Below are 16,594 nucleotides of genomic sequence, written 5' to 3'. Positions count from 1 at the left end.
TCAACCACTGTGCCACCAGGGAAGCCCTAGTCTTTCTTGAACTAGAAGGAATATTTTTAGTCATCCTTGAAAAAAAGAACACTAATAATAAGTAGTCTCAGAAGTTTAATTTTAATTTCATGACAAAGTTATTGAATGTATTAATCCTAATGTCATAGATGAGAAAATATTTGAACTGCTCTCAGTATCAGCGTTCTTAAAAGTCCAGATTTCTACTAACAGTCTGTTGAAGGACATTTAGGCTTTCTCTATTATGCTCCTCAGAAATTATTCTAGCTTCCACCCAGTGCCTGGCTCTAAAATAAGTCTCTCAATTTTTAGTTCGGTTTGTTCCAGCAGCACCACGCTTTCAGGTACTAAAATTTGCATGAGTTGCCAATTGTTGCATAGCAATATTTAACAGATTTAACAGCTTAAAACCATACACGTTTATAATCTTACAGTTTCCACGTGTCAGGAGTCTGGGCATGCCTTAGCTGGTTCCAAGCCACAGTGCAAGACATTGGTCACAACGCCTCAGTTGCAATCAAAGTGTGTTGGTTGTACCAGGCATATCACCTGTGGTTCTACTGGGGAAGGGTTTACTTCCAAGTTGATTCAGGTTGTTGGCAGAATTCATTTACTTTTGGTTTTAAAACTAAAGATTTCAATTTCTTGCTGGCTGTTGGCTGGAGACCCCTCTCAGCTACCAAAGGCCACCTGCAGTTCCCTGACTCATGAAGTGTTCCTTCCTCAAAGCCACCAACAGAGAGGGACTCCAGTCTGACAGGTGCTGTAATCTTACATGACATATTCACATAATCATGTGTGTATAATCACATACATCCTCTCACTTTTGCCTCAGATGCAAGTCAAGGTTCCCATCTATACTCAAGGGGAAGGGATTATACAAGGGCATGAATATATCTATATCTATACCTTTATACCTGTATCTATACCTATACCTATATCTATATCCATCTATATCTATACAGAGAGACATACATGTGAGTATATGTATATGCATATAATACATATATAACATGTATATATCTATTAATGAAGTTATATTTGTAAAGATATTCTGACTTTATAATGTTTATACTTTAAAATGCTTTATACTTTTAATTTCAAACTAGCAAATGACAGATTTGAGGGATTAGTTGGTTGGTTGGTTGATTGGTTTCACTGGTGAAAACAAATGATTTAACCTAATATATACAACTGCAAAAGAATTATATAGATTCAGGATATGACAGACTTCATTATTAAGTCATCATGTTGACCACTGGGAAACAACTGAAGGCAAGTGACCCAATTTAGAAAAAAATTTTTGGCCAGCAGATGATATTTAATATCCTAATTAGAGAGTCTAAAGTAATGGAGTAGTATAATTGAAGTTATTGAAACTAAAGCTAAGAAAATCTTCATTCTGAGAGTATGAGAAGAGGTTGAGTCAGGAACCTAAAAGAATGTTGGTGGATCAGCAAATCATTGGCACCTGTTTTTTCCTCTATTTTTTCATTTCCACATTGGTTAAAAGATTTCAAACATGAAATGTGTGACTATTGTGCTTCCAAAAACTATCTGGGAAATATTTAGCTCCCTAATGATCTGGCAGCTAATCAGGTATGATTTCATTTATCTACTTACACTATGCGTTCAAGACACCCATTACTACTTAGCCAGTGAGTTCACTTTTAATATTTAATGGTGGGAGAAGGTATGCAGGGAGTGTTTGTCCTATGGTCTATCATGTATGATTGGATTAAGACATTTTATGTGTGTTACATCATGAACGAAGACATATTTTTTAATCTAAGTATAATAACACCCACATGTACGAAAATACAATTGAGGTGGGCCAAGATAAGCAAATTTGAGAAATACGTACACGACCATATATTCTAAAGTTGACTTGTGTATGGTGGATGCTGTGGTCTGAATGTCTGTGTCACCCCGAAATTCATATGTTGAAAATCTAATCTGCAGTGTGATGGTATTTGGAGGTGGACCTTTGGAGTGATTAGGTCAGGAAGGTGGTGCCCTCATCAATGAGATTAGGGCTCTTATAAAAGAGACCTCACAGAGCTCCCTACCTTACTTCACCACATGAGGATACAATGAGAAGAAGGATTTCACCAAACCACGCTGGCTCCCTGATCTTTGACTTCCAGCTTCTAGAAATGTGGGAAATATATTTCTGTTGTTTATAAGCTACCCAGTCTGTGGTATTTTGTAATAGCAGCCTGAATGGACTAGGCCAGGTATTAATAAACTCTAATTGAATACATATTAGTTGAATTGATGAATATGAATATGTTAAATCAGGAGATATCATTTTATCTTTCTTATTACTAACATTAGTTAAAGTGATGCCACTATAACTGAGACTTCTCAAAAACAATACAATATTAAAAACAAACAAACAAAAAACTTAAATAAATGTATGGATCACTGACTTGGTCATTTTAAGGGCCAATTATACACAGAAGCAGAACCACATTTCCTTCCTCATTTATTAGGAAGGTGCACGTCAGCAGTTGACGTGATCATGCTGAACACTCAACAGAGTACTTTAATTCAGAGCTTTGAGTTCACAAAAATGATGGTTAATCATGCACTTTATATTGACCTTGTAATATATTTTTTAGTTTTAGTGGGACGAATTTACATATCATAAAATTGTTTCATGGTTGGTATACAATTCAATGAATTTTTAGTAAATTTTTAGAATTGTGTAACCATCACAAAATTCCAACATTAGGACTTTTCATCATGCTAAAGAAATTCCCTCAGACATCTTTGCAGTCAATCTCAGCTTCTGCTCCCAGCCCTAGGGAATCACTGTCTGCTTTCTGTCTTTATATAAATTCACTCTTGGGGAATATTTCATAAAATGAAATCATACAATATGTAATCTTCTGAATCTTTCTTTCACTTTCATTTATGCTGCAGTATGTATCAGTATCTTTCTACTTTACTGCAGGATAACATTCAAGTATAGGAATATACAATATTTTATCTATTCATCAATTGATGAGCATTTGGATCATTTCTAGTTTGGGACTATTACAAATAATGCTTCTATGAACATTCACCTGAAAGTATGTGCAGACATATGATTTCACTTCTTTGGGGTAGATTCCTAGGAGTGGAATTGCTGGATTAAATGGTAAATTTATGTTCAACTATTTAAGAAATTGTCAAACTGCCAAAGTGACTGTGTCATTTTACATTTTTACCCAATGTGTAAGAGAGTGCCAGTTTTTCCACATCTCTGCTAATTCTTGATATTGTCTGTCTTTTTGATTAAGACCATTTTAAGTCTATATAATGGTCCGACTGTGATTTTAATTTACATTTCCATAGTGATTAATGAGGTTGACCAACTTTTCATATGCATGTTAACTTTCCATATATCTTCACTGGTGAAATCTCTATTCAAGCTTTGCCCATTTTTAAATTAGTAATTTGTCTTATTATTGAGTTGTAAGAATTCTTTATATATTCTGAATACAACTTGTTTTACAGATATATGATTTGCAAATATTTTATCCCAATCTGTGCCTTGTCTTTTTGTTTTTTAATTGTGTTTTTTGAAGTGCAATTTTAGTTTTAATAAAATCCAATTTATCAATTGTTTTGTCTTTTGTGGCTCTTAGTTTTGGTGTTGTATCTAAGAACTCTTTATGTAACAAAAAGTCTTGACAATTTTCTTCAGTATTTTCATCTATGCATGTTATAATTTTAGCTCTTACACTTAGGTCTATAATCTACGTTGATTTAATTTTTCCTTATGGTGTGAAGAAATTATCTTAGTTCAACTTTTTGGATATGTATATGTAATTGATATATATTTTTACACTTCGTGATATATTTTTACACTTTCATTTGAATATAGTTAAGCCTAATGCACCTGAAATTCACTTAAACTGGGAGAATTATCCTGAGACAAACAGTTTTAGAGTGAACTGAGAAACAGTTCTCTCTTAGCCTTGTGCCATACCTTACACTGACTAACCCATTGGAGGAAAAGAGATCTTCCATCAGCTTGATACCAGTCAAAATCAAAGCAGAACTTCCCTCTTTCTTACTCTCTTAAAGAAATGCTCTATTGTTTCTTTTCAGTGGAGTTCCTTACTAAAGCCAAAATAAAAATTTTCTAAGTATCTACGGGAATATTTAAAGAATTAGCTGTCAAAATAGTTATAGGAAGAAAAACATGGAAAAAAGAATCAAGTAATAAATGTAGTTGGTAATTAAAATATGTTGAAAATGCACGCAGGGCTTATAATCTAATAGGATTACATAATCATGTAAAGTTGTCCTAGATGTGGTATGACATATACTGAGTTATTTCCCCTTGCTGGTAAATGGAGTAGTATTGGAAAATTTGAGGTGCATTATTTTTCAGCTAAGACCTCATTATTGCTTCTCTGCATAAACAACTCTCTCATCTCAGTTTTTCTCTTTATATGCGGAAACCAGTATTGTCAGAATCAGTCTGAAGAGTCGATTGTCTCACCGCACACAGCAGGAAAGAGTGGCTAGTAGATGAATTGACTGTGGTTTTGCTTAGCTTTATAACATGAAAGCTAATCACTTTGGAACTGATACGAATAAAGTCATTTTTGTTCATTAATAAAAGTAAGCTATTTGAATGCCAATGACATTTTAGATTCACAAAAGTTATAAAGTAGTAATAATAAGCCTTAACCAACATATCATTGCTATCACTCATAAAATACAATTTCTTTTAATCTAAGAAACCTTTGAGTATGTACTTATAATCATAATTTTAACTCATGAATTTGTGCACACTTACTTCCAAATATTAACAAGAGTTAAAATTTTATTTAAGAAAAACATGACAATCCTATTACCTCTTGAAAGTATGAATAGTAAAGGGATATATCTCCTAAAGACCGCAAATTCTTATTCAATACAGCTTTTGGATGACACTTTGTCCATTCATACCATCAATAGCCACTGAAAAACAATATTTGCCTTTGAGTTCTCTGCTACTAAATGCAAGAGACATCAATAAAAGCAAGTTTTGAGACTGCAGTTCAGTCTTCTGTTAGAGCAATGTTCTCAAAATGTGGTACCCAGACACCAGTCCCATCACTGAATAAGATCAGAAACAATGAGTGTGGCACCCAGAAATCTGTGTTTTAACAAGCCCTCTAAGTGATTCTGATATATGCTAAAGTTTTGATAACCACTCAGGTAGTGATTACTGATAAACTATAACTAGGCAGACTCCTGTTCTATGAGCTGGAACAGCCCTTCTAAGTCAGCCTACCTCCAATTCCCTTAGAAGTGATTGCACCTGAATCTACATCTCCACAGGCACTGATGTAGAAAAGCTCAGGGATAGGAAGGAGGACCAAAACTCAGCTAAGGTTAAATGCTGCAATGAAGGAAGGATGGCCAGGTTCTGAAAAGATGGCCCAGTGGACATGCCTGTGTTGAACGTCCTAACTATGAGGGGGCAAGGCAGCACATTTCAGATATAGGAACCAGATGAGAAGAAACTGGTGCTAGAGCAAGAGAAGTGTCAAAGTAAATTGGGTCAAGCATACTCTTCTTGAGGCCAGATAGGATTCTTCCCCAAATGGTGACCTAGTTGCAAATCTCCGTTACCAAGACTTGCTCTCAGTATAACCCACAGTTACTAAGGGAAATATGTGAGACCTTTAACTTCCAGTCACTCTCTTCTAGATTATTTCCAAACTTTCCCTTTCCAGTCCATCAAGCATATGCTGCCTTTGTTTATCTTCTGAATGCTTCTAAAGAAGAGTTTGAGTTATGTTATTTCACTGTCTACAAGTACACAGGGCTCCTATGTTTGTCCATAGCTATAGACATTCTTGTCAACTTGATATTTAGGCCCTCTAATATGGATGTCAATTACTCCTCCGTTCTTACCTATAACTGTTTCTCAATATGTATACTACTTCCACCAAACTGGACTATTTGCTCTTCCTTGAATACTCCTAATGTTCTCACCAATGTTATCCTGCCTCATTCTGTTCCCTCCAACTCTCTAGTGATGCCTGCTACATAATACCTTTGGTAGGTTGTGATCTCACTCTCCCACTTGGGCCTTTATAACTCTCTGTATTTGTCCTACAACATTCTGCTATAAATCTTACTTATTTCTGCAGAGTGTGGTTAAGTGTGGTAGGATGATAATTGAACCTTGGTCTCCTCAACACATAAAATTAGAATTATATTATAGACCTCACAGATCTTTTTAAATAAGGTAATGAATGAGTGTAATTTTGGTTATATTTATTAACTTTTAATAGTATTATTCACTTAAATATAAAGGCAGTGATGTAGAAAGTTATTGAAACATTAATTCTAAGGTCTCTCTTTAGTGATTTATTCGTTTATTTATTCATGAATTTTTTATTATTCATCTTTTATATGTTAATTTCTTATTAGATCACAGGACAGAATAAGTTGATGCTTTTTTGGAAGAGTCTCCAAAGAGGGAAAAACAGACAACAATAAGTAAAAAAAAAAAAAGGAAAAGATAATATAATGTTTATAGCGATAAGAATTATACAAAAATAAACAGGATAATAGATAAAGAGTGACTGGTGGGGGTAGCCCTGTAATTTTAGGTAAAGTGGTCAGAGGACTTCCTTTGGGAAGTCAGCCATTTTAGCAGAGGCCTAATGACAAGCAAGAGTCAAGTCTCTGATAATCTGGCAAAAGACACTGCAGTAAGCAGACACAGAAAAATAAAGTCCTACAAAGATCAGGAAATCTTCTAAGGAAGTCTGCTTAACAAATGTTCCTGCCCAGCTGGGCAGGCTTTTAGCTATTTTGGCTCTGTGTCCAAGGTTCTGAAGGCTTAAGCTAACCAACCCTCCCAGATCTGGGGTTCTGCTTGCCACATGTTGAAGGTCAGAGGATGTGAGTGTGGGAAAGCTTCTTGCCTGAGTAAGAATACTCTAAGTGGTATCTGATGAACTCCTCTTCTGATGTGAACAAATGCTTCCTTTACTTTGTGTGCTTTAAACTGATGCCAGAGTCGTCAAACTACGTGGGAAAGTTTCTTGCTATTTTTTTCTCCATTTTCCTTGTCTGCAAATCTTGAGCATTTTCACATTCATCATTTAACTAAACAAATAGGCATTACAGTAGCCTGTTCTAACTCTTTGCTCTTCCTGTGGCTAGACAATTTTATTATTTGAGTTTCCTGGCATATTTCCCAAGAAGAAGACATTATGTATTCTGAATACATGTTCCTTATAAAAGATATTAGTTGTTTTTTTTTTTTTTTTGTGATACGCGGGCCTCTCACTGTTGTGGGCTCTCCCGTTGTGGAGCACAGGCTCCGGACGCGCAGGCCCAGCGGCCATGGCTCACGGGCCCAGCCGCTCCGCGGCATGTGGGATCTTCCCGGACCGGGGCACGAACCCGTGTCCCCTGCATCGGCAGGCGGACTCTCAACCACTGCGCCACCAGGGAAGCCCAGATTTTAGTTTTTAACTCCCATAAATTTAATTAAGAACCAGCCTTCACTCTGTTTTACATTGTTTACAAGTGCACAAGATCAAGAAATTGACATTTAACGTAACAAACAAATGTTAACCAATTAAAATGTGACTGAGTTATTTAACTCTTTAACCATTTTAAAGAATAACTATATCGGCCAGATGTCCACTCTGAATATGTTTAAAGGAAAAAAAGAAAACAACTCTTGATCCTACTCAATATGTAAATGCATTGCATAAGCAAATTGTATTCCAAAATATTTATATATAAATATAAGTTTGTGTCTCAAAATGTTGACACATCTCTCCTTTGCTCTCAATTTATTTGTAGAGGAATGAAATTGCTTAAATAAATTGCTGCCTCCAATCCCAGTTCTCCATTTGACTCTGTTGACAAAACTTGTTACACTTTAAACATCAGTGAAGAAGTAGCTAAAAGGAACTACTAAAACACTCAATAAACAGTTGCTCAAAGAATGACCACCAACCAAAGCATTAACACTGGACATTGAACCCACTTGCTCTTCCACCAAATCTGGGATCATAAACAAATCTCTGGGTAAAACTTTACTTGGCAAAAAGCTCTGGATAAACCTCATCACATAAAAGGCAGCAAGAGGGGGTTCTAGACCTGTCTCTGCTACTACAATTTGTGTGGTCTTAGATACACTCAACCTTCTTTGAACTCTACTTTTGCGGTTTGTAACAGGATGACGATTTGGTCTACATGACCTCTGGCGTTCTTTTTGGTATTAAATTTCTAACCCTAAGGTTTCCTCTGGCCTGTTTGTTTCCAGTGGGTACACAGCCTGAGACCTCTCTAATAGCTCTCCCTTGTGGAGGCTGATTTATGAGCCAGATTCACTGTTCTTTCATTTCCAGGATTAGTGAATACAGAAGAATGAGGTTGGGGGCTCCAACAGAAGGAGGGAGGCAGGAGGGGAGATGCCTTTGGGGTTGGGGGAGGGGAGAGTTACACACCTTTCACCACTTAAGAGCAAGCAATCTCCATGAGCTTCCATTAGTGTAAAGGCTCAGCAGGAAAGTACCTTGGGGTGAGTATTCAAAAAGGAACTTCTGAGCTCCTTCTTTCTTATAAGTTCTTCAAGCTTGCCGTTCAGGGCCAAAACACATGTTGAAAGATATATACCCAAGAATGGTTAAGGCATTTCCTTTTGTGGGAGAACAATATTGAATCTGGGAGGTTCACTTCCAGAAGGTAGGCTTTCTTTCTTTGGTGCTACAGAAACATGGCACGGCCTAGTATTCTGAAGTTTGCACATTCACAGATGGAATACTGGAGATGAGCCCACAGGTCCACCATGTGTGAATATGAATCTCTGGCTGTAGGGCTGATGGATGTGAAGTATTTTTTCAGTGAGTGAAACTAGATGCCTCCCACCATCTGGAGTCTGGTGGGCATTAACTCTAATTAAGATCAAGATGGATAGTTTACAGTTTTGAGTTATATTTACTTACTGCATTTAATAAGGTAAATTGTATTAAATTGAGACATTAGAGAATTCTAGAATTCATGAAAGTTTTGGCTTGTATTCTTTATATATATGGAACATGTTCTCCATTTGAAAAAAAAGTTTGCATATATTTCTTCACATGTTTGATACCTATAATAAAATGAAATACTTCTTACAGACTATGTTTTGCCCCAAAATTCATACGTTGAAACTATAATCCCCCGATACGATGGTATTTAGAGATGGGGCCTTTTTAATTAAGTCATGAGAGTAGAGCTCCCATGATGGGATTAGTGTCTTTATAAGAAGAGAAGAACTAGAGCCCTCTCTCTCAAAGCCATGTGAAGATACGATGAGATGTTCATGTGCACACAAGAAGAGGGCTCTCGTGGGGAACTGAATCTGCCTGAACCTCGATCTTGGACTTCCCAGCCTTCAGAACTATGTCGTTCAAGCCACCCATTCTACAGTAATTTGTTATAGCCACCTGAGCAGACAGTGTGTTTGATCTTTTCCATGGTAAACTTTGTTTACTTCTGACAGAAGACAGGGTTTTGAGAAAAGCAGTCCTGTGCCTGGTCATATGAATAATCTGCTATAAATTGCTTCTGTCTTGCCCTTAGGAAGTTACCATTTTGGTTTATTGGGTATTTTGATATTTTAAATACCAGGGTTTCCTATTTGAAATATCAAACTGGAAGATAAAATACCTGCTTCTTAAAAGGTCTGAAGTGTCTGTATCATCTGGTTGAACAGGTCTTTTAAGTTTTCAAAGGTTACTAATTTAAAAGCAAACTACTTGGAACTTTAGCCTGAAAAATTAAATTAAAATATTCTACTTGTAACTAACTATTATGTCCTTGCCCTGCCCATTTCTTCATCATTTGAAAAACTTTCCTAGTTCCTTGGTTTTTGATACTTAATGAATGGAGCTGAATTGTAGAGGTTACTAGAAAATTGAGAATCCAGACCCTATTCTTTGCCTGCAATCCAAATGTAGCACACTAACTGGCCTGCTTCTAGACAGGTGAATTACACAGATGGGACATTACTAGTCACCTGGAGTCCCTTCTAATTACCACATCGATGGAGCAAAATGCCTACTTTCCCATCACATGTCACTATCTTTACACTTTTTCTGAGAATCCACTAGCTCTACCATCTGTATTCCTTGCTCTGACTCTGTATGGGAATAATTAACAAAGACATACTACAGAATTCAGAATCTTCATACTGTTTTTCCTCTCTGCCACAAAAGTAAAACAGAGCATTGATGGTACAGTTATTAAATATTGCCCAAGGCAGGACACTTTGGCTGGCAATGTCAGATACCAAAACATCCGATTCATGATTTTACTGGTACTGATCCCCTGAAGGTATTGTTGAGGTTACCATGGTGAAGTAACCATGGTGAAGTAACCTGTTTTTCTTATACTCATTCATTTTTTAATTACGATGAAGAACACAGCTCTTCCTGCTTCATGAAAAGTTGTTTTCACAACTCTGAGTTCATAAGAAACTCAATTGCTTTGGGGGAGAAATGTATTAAAACATGTTAATTTTTGCAGAAATCTTTTCAGCGGGTCTACTCAAATCTACTTTGAACCTCAATATGGATCTATCTTCCCATTAGGCATTCATTTATAAAGACAGAAAGCTTTTGTCTTTAATTGTAGTTATATTAATGAACTCCTGTGACAATAAGCACCTCTTGCCTCCACACAAAACCTCAGGAACTCTCTGAGCTTTTGATTTTTTTTAAATTCCAGTTTTATAATGGAATTTGTATGTAAAACCATAAAATCTAATATAAAACAGGAAAATTGGGACTATAAATCCTCCCTTGACTTTATTTTCCATTAAAGAAAAACTAGGTCACAGATATAGAGTCGTATGTATTAAAAAGATACTAAAATATATACAATGGATATCAGGATGCAGGACTACAATATTCAGATCATGCATGTCTATTAAAGCCTCCATTTATGGGTATCCCCAGTGAGTGTCAGGCCTACGATTGTAGGACACACTATATTTTATTTTACTGTCTTTCTGATGTGAGGTTCCATACTAACAGCCTCCTTCCAACATCACACCGAGAAGCCCACACCAGAGCTCCAGCACCGAGAAATTTGGGAATTTATAGGAAAAGTTATGAAGGAAAAGTTAGCAATGATATTGTCTGACATTTTCATTCTACAGATAAGAAAGTGAATGCCTAGAGAAGTGAAATGAATTGCTTTTCATCACTTAAGGAATTCACTGATTTAAAAAAATATTCAATGAGTAGATAGTGTGGGTAAAGTTCTGTGCCAGGGAGTTACGTTGGGAAGATGAATAAGATAATATCTCGAGGCAGAGACCCCTAAACTGAACACTAAACTCACTGAGGTAAGAGCAAGGGCAATAATAACTTCTAGAATAGAGGGAGGATACCTAACCCATCTTGAAGAAGTCAAGAATGGCTGAGCAACCTGAGATGGGGCCTGGGGTATAAGCAGATACTAGCCTGGTGAGCAAAGGAGAAAAGGTTTTCAGAGGGAAAGAGTGCTGTGAGCAGTGGTGTGGTTAGAAACAGCCTGCTTTCATGAATGTGAAGCATTAAATGGAACATAGGTCGCTGCAGGAGATGAGACTGCAAAGAGAAACCTTATGTGACCGTGAGAAATATTCTCAGCTATTATGAACAGAGGCTATACATTTTCTGATTTGGGCGCATATGTTTTTTTATAGTAACTTATAAAATATTTTCAGAGGGCCACGCTTCTTCACTAATCACACGAGTCTCTCCACTCCCCATTCTTCTGGTAGGACAAAATTAACATCTAATCCACTTTTCCCTTTCTTTCCTCTCCTCCACTTCCCCACTCCACAGGGACTTGAAATCGCTTTTAGAAAACACTTCAAATCCATTATTTCTGCTGAAAAGTTTACATCTAGTTGAAAGTGCTTATGTCAGCGCAAATGATCAAATCTGAACAATGTCAGCACTCCAGAATTTGGAACATGTACCAACAGAGTACAGCATTACTTTGCCTCATTCCAGTCAGACCAGAGGAGCTACTTACTTCCCTAAAGAGACTAATTGTTGAGTGATGGGTACATATGAATGGGAGCTGGACATATGAAGAGAGACAATTTTCATATAAACTAGTCTTGCTGTTAATGTACCTGAGATAGGATTTTCTGAGCAAAAGCCTATGGACATAGTTTCCTTCCCACAACCCTCCCTTAGACTTCAAGATTTCCCAGGTGCATGGTTTCATTATGACAAGCGTTTTAGTGTTGAAAGTCCTTATGACCTAGTTAGTAGGAAACACTGAAGCGGCTACTTAAGGGCAAAGCCACTTAGCCATTCCTGACTTTAGACAGTGAAAGATGAGGGATTAAACACATATACTTTCTATGATAAGGGCCTCTGTGATCGTTTCCATGATATTCTACAGCCCATCTTGAGAAGCCATTACATTTAGTAGAGTTGGAGATCCACTGGCCTTCTATTCCTTTCCAAATAAGACCAAATTGGAAATAAGGTCACATTTAAAAGCAGAGCATCTATGTATTTCTCCATGGATCCACACTGTAATCTATGGGAGACAATATAGCAAAGAGATTAAGAGTTTTGGAATCAGAAAAACTTGAGAAAAATCCTTCCTTAGCTATTTACAAACTGTGTAACAATGTTTAAATTAATTATACCATGTCAGATTTGGTATCTATATTATGCTAAACATACATAATTCTCTTGAAGAATTTGTGTAAAATTGGCAAGTTTTCTTTCTTAAATATTTAGTAGGCCTCCCTTGTAAAACTACTTGGGCTTTAAGGGTTCTTAAGGAAATTTTCAATTACAAATTTAATCTCTTAATAGCTAGAAAAATAAGTGGTAATAAGTGCTTTTTTAAGAACTTTGCCATATCATCTAAATTTTCAAATGTATGACTATAAAACAGTTTAGAACATCATCTTATATATAATCTTTTGTTATCATAAAGATCTATAGGGCTGCTATTTTTTTAAAAGCTCAAGATATTGGTAATTTGCATGTACTTTTAAAATTTCTTGATCAATATCACCAGGAATTTACCAATATTACCAGTTTCTTCAAAGAAAAGACTTGGTGTCATTAATCTTCTCTATTGTATACATGTTGTCCAATGTATTTTTTCTGCTTTTATCTTCATTATTTTCTTCTTTCTACTTTTTCTGGGTTCAAGTTGCTGTTATTTTTCTAATTTCTTGAGATTAATGCTTAGTAGGCCATTGATTATCAGCCTTTCTTCTTTTCTAATATATGCATTTAAGAATGTACCTCCATTAAAAGCCAGGCTTTGGCAGCATTCCATAAGTATTGAAATATAATATTTAAATATCATTTAGTTCAAGTTAATTTCTAATTTCCTTTGTGATTTCTTTTTTGATATACTGGTTATTTTAAAATATATTTCTTAATTCTTAAAAATGTTGGGATTTCTAGTTATATTCCTGTTATTGATTTCTGGCATAATGTAATTGTGGTCAGAGGATATATACTACATGATCTGAGCTTTAAAATTTTATTACAGTGTGCTGTACATGGTCAATTTTTCAATATTTCCTGGGCACCTAGAAAATGTGTACTCTGGAGTCAGAGTTATATACTTATCACATGCTTTAGTCCAAATTTATTCATTTACTTCTCAAGTCTTCTATATCCTCCATTATATTTTGTCTAATTGTTCCATTAGTTACTGAGGGAGCTTTATTAAAAGTCAACTCTGATTTAGGACTTATCTAATTCTCCTTCTAGGTCTATCTTTATATTTTGAGGCCATGCATTAGGTGCAAAGAAAATTAGAATAGTTCTATCAAATCAATGAATTCAACTTATTGGCATCATACAGTGATGCTCTTTTCATGTTAATAATGCCTTATGCCTTAAAATCTATTTTGTCTGATATTATATAACTACTATGATTCTTCCTTTTTAGTGTTTGCAAAATAATACTTTTGTAATACTTTTGCAATACTTGCAATACTTTTATCTTGAACCTTTCTTTGCCCTTATGTATTACCTGTTCTACATATTTTATATTCCTGCACCAGAGGGCAAGGCTACCACCTATCTATACCTAGTTAAAACCTTTTAATCCAATCAGCTAATTTTTGTCTTTTACTTACAGTAGTTAGTCTACTTTAATTTATTCTAAACCAATGCATTTGGTGGCATATTTTGGAATTATAGCTACCTTTTTACTATGTACTTTCTAGGTTTCTACTTTTCTTGAATTGATAGAGTACCTGTATCTTTCCATTTTTTCATGAAAGTTTTATACCATATGTCTACTATTATAGTGGTTACCCTAGAAATGACTACAGGTATTAATCAAAACTTTTATCCTTTTCCTTAATAGTGTAAAAGTTTTAGAATAGCAACTCCAAACGTGTGTTATTATGTATCTTAATCACATACAGAAATATACTTTGAAATCTTCCAAGATATTACTATTGTTGTTATTCTATACATCAATATGCATTTATATTTACCAACATATTAACCCCTTCTCTGTTCTTAATGCCTTCCTGCATCACCATATTTTTATTTTGTATATTTCTTTCATTTGAAGAGCAACATTTGGAAACATCTGCCACTTTATCTACTTTTGGTTTCTTATTTCAAAGAAACTAAAGATAAATTTGTTTAGAAGTCAACATGTCTTGTGTCACACTGAAAAACTGTGCTGTGAAGAAGCACATGTTTCTAGAAATTATGAAGTGTGTTCATAAATTTCCCCATCTAAAAAATAGTAGTATGACATGACATACAGTCCACAATTGTTTACTTCTTAGTTTTACTAGAAAGTAAGGTTTCTAAGGGTTAAGAATCCTAATTAAGATATGTAATTAAAGCTACTAGACTGTTAACCCCATACCCCTAATTTGTCTCTCCCACCTTCTCTCTCCTCTTTGGTAACCACAAGTTTGTTGTCTATATCTGTGAGTCTGTTTATCTTGCCTATATATTCATCTGCATTATTTTTTAGATTCCATATATATGCGATAGCATACACTACTTGTCTTCCTCTGTATGACTTATTTCACTAAGCATAATATTCTCTAGGTCCATCCACTTTGCTGCAAATGGCAGAACTTCATTCTTTTTATGGCTGAGTAATACTCAATTGTATACATACAATGCATCTTCTTACCCATTCTTCTGTTGATTGGCACTTGGGTTGCATCCATATGTAAATAGTGCTGCTATGAACACTGGGGTGCCTGTATTTTTTTGAATTAGAAGTTCCATTTTTTTCTGTATATATATGCAGGGTTGGGCTTGCTGGATCATATGGTAGCTCTATTTTTAGTTTTTTAAGGAACCTCCATACACTATGTTTTCCATAGTGGCTGCACCAATGTTCATTCCTACCAACAGTGTACAAGGGTTCCCTTTTCTCCACACTCTATCTAACATTTGTTATTTGTAGACTTTTTGATGATAGTCATTCTATCATTCTAACAGGTGATATCTCATTTTTATTTTGATTTGCACTTCTCTAATAATTAGCAATATTGAGCACCTTTTCATGTGCCTCTTAGCCATTTGTATGTCTTCTTTGGAAAAATGTCTGTTCCGGTCTTCTGTCCATTTTCTGATTGGGTTGTTTGGTTTTTTGATATTGAATTATATGAGCTGTTTACATATTTTGGATCTTAACCCCTTGTCTATCATATCATTTGCATGATAAATGTAAATGTAAGCTCTTACATTTAAGTCTTTAAAACACTTTGAGTTTATTTTTGTGTATGGTGTGAGGAATGTTCTAATCTCATTGTTTTACATGCAGCTGTTCAATTTTCCCAGCACCACTCATTGAAGAGACTGTCTTTTCACCATTGTATATTCTTCTCTCCTTTTGTCGTAGATTAATGCTTTAAATTTTGATCACATTTCTCAGGCTGAGAGCTTGACCAAAAGAGGGAAAATGCTAAAAAGAAACAACAATCCCCAAATGGAGTCACTTCCACGAAATCTCACCCAGACTTAATAACTAACTTAACCCGCAGTTTCAGCCTCTCAGCAGTGGAACTGTAAACCAATCAGCCTGGAATTTCAGGGTTAGCATTAGTGAGGTAATCTGCATGATAAGAAACCCTGACCTTCTTCCTAAAAGAAGATGACATAACCTAAAAGAATCCTCTTTTCTTTTGCTAATAGCCCCTTGTCCCTCCCCCATTTCTATAAAAGCCTTCCATTTACACAGCTACTTGGAGGGCCTTTTTATTTATTAGATGGTATGCTGCCCAACTGATTCTTCGAATTCACTCAGTTGAATTTTGTTCTTTTAACAACTTACTATATTCAGATTTTAAGAATTGGAAATAGACCCAAGAAATAGAAAGGCGATATGTCTGGATAAGTGGAGGAAAGAAAATGAGTTGAATTTTGAACTTATTAGACTTTATGTACCTAAACCAATATTTAATGGGTCTGCCCAGGTTGATTAGCTGAAGGAGGTTTTCAGAAAAAGTGGAGGAAAAAAACCTAAGAAGACAGTGTCATGAAGTCAAAGAAAGAAGAAATGATATTTAAGTATCAATGTAATGTTAAAAATGTTAAATAAAAATAGAGAAATGACCACC

This window comes from Phocoena phocoena, chromosome 5 (genome assembly GCF_963924675.1).
Source record: "Phocoena phocoena chromosome 5, mPhoPho1.1, whole genome shotgun sequence".
Lineage (NCBI taxonomy): Eukaryota > Metazoa > Chordata > Mammalia > Artiodactyla > Phocoenidae > Phocoena > Phocoena phocoena.
The sequence above is the reverse complement of the archived record's forward strand: the minus strand, read 5'-3'. Positions refer to the sequence as shown.